The sequence below is a fragment of the Propithecus coquereli genome, unplaced genomic scaffold, assembly GCF_000956105.1.
Source record: "Propithecus coquereli isolate 6110/MARCELLA unplaced genomic scaffold, Pcoq_1.0 Scaffold54, whole genome shotgun sequence".
Classification (NCBI taxonomy): Eukaryota; Metazoa; Chordata; class Mammalia; order Primates; family Indriidae; genus Propithecus; species Propithecus coquereli.
The window spans coordinates 5,443,432-5,445,179 of NW_012151285.1; positions in this window are offsets into that span (position 1 = coordinate 5,443,432).

Genomic DNA, 1,748 nt, shown 5'->3' on the forward strand with positions numbered 1-1,748 from the left:
AATGAGACTATTTTTAATAAAGCCATGCCAAGATTTAAAAGTAATTTGGTGGCATTAAGGATAATAAACTAAATTACAGTGATGAAAGAAACATTTTCATTAAAGCTTTAAAAAAAGACACTTAAAATTCCAATAGAGGGACAGAATTGAGTCTACATTGTCTCAAGGGAACCAAGAGAACAAATGACAGCTAGAATTTTCAGCTAATCATAACAAATATATAATTAGTTTTGACCTTTTCACAACATCCCAACAAATCTAATGATTCATAAGCATGCATGTTGCAAAAGAAATTAATTGCAAGGGTATCTTTCACCAAAATGTTTAATGGTCTCATCACACAGATTTCCTGGATGATTTCTTTCTAACTTCCTCTCGAAAATAATGTTTTTAGAGGCCATGCACCAGGTTAATTTCATCAAAGCAGAACCAACCAATATCTACACATGTTCCTGGCTCATATTTTTCCATTTATGGGAGGAGCCAAGATGGCAGACAAGAAAAGCCACCTGTCAGAGTGTCTCTGCAAAAAAGACAAATTTTAGAAGAAAGAGAAAAAAATAAGCGAGCAGAGAAACATGAATCAGGTGAGGGTCGGAAGGAAGGGTGCCTGAAACTACAGGAGACTCCACAGGAAAATGTTTCGGAGGAGAACTAGAAGGAGAAAAGTCCCGAGAGACTTGGAGACCAGCGACAAGGGTAGGTGGAGCGGTTAACTTCCCCCTCCCTTGCATCTCAGACTGCTGGTGGGCTCCTGAGTGGCCAGAGAGACCTGCCGACACCAGCCCAGAGACGGCTGCCGCCAGTGAGCAGTGGCCTCTTGCGGACTCAGCACCGGGCTCCCAGCTCCCTCGGGACACCTCCCCGGGCGCAGACCCGAGCCATCAGCAGACGCCATAGTGCTCCATTCTCTCCGTCCCCTTCCCTACCCATGGGTGCCCAGAGAGACAATTTAGCCATCACACAGAGGCATCTCGAAGGAACGGAACATTTCCTTTTGGGGCCCTAAAGCAGACTGAGGGGTACTCAGACTGAGAGCTCCCTACCAGCCAGCCCTCCCAGGTGCTACTTGCCTGGGGACTCCAGGAGAGTGAGGCAAATCCCGAGATGGAGTGAAATCAATCCAGCTTGGGCACCCTATAGGTGATTCAAGATCAGCAGGGTCAGGGATTAATCTCCAGAGCCCAGGGGACAGGCCTGCAGACCAGACCCCGTACACCCAGGTCACAATCGCACTGCCCCAGGGCACAGAGGAGAGATCTGTGAAAGAGCCTACTGAGGAGTGTATGCCTTCAGGGGCAGATCAGCGTGCTGGAGTGGCATCCCTCCTCCCAAAAGAGGGCTGTGCACCCAGCTCAGGCTGTGATCCTGGGTAGGGAACCTCCCAGCCCACGTCACAGCCAGGGGAGATCCATCAGCCTGAGTTACCGCTTGCTGGCGGAGGCCTGGGAGAGGCCACGGAGAGGGGGAGGCTGGAGGGGAGCGAGACCTGCTCCAGAGTGCGGGTCTTGGACAGCCCCACCCCCCAAGGCCAGACTTTCAGCTGAGTTGACCCATTTCAGCCCCTCCCGGCAGCTCTGCACAGAAACAAAGAGCAGACCTTTGACCCCTGCTAACAGCAGTTGTGAAGCCTGAGGGCAGGCTTATCCAACCCAGCCACACCCAGACTCACTCCTGGTCCTGCCCCCACTGAGGTGGAGAATAAGGACACACCTGGAAATCCCAGGGCCCCACCCACCACCCAAGGC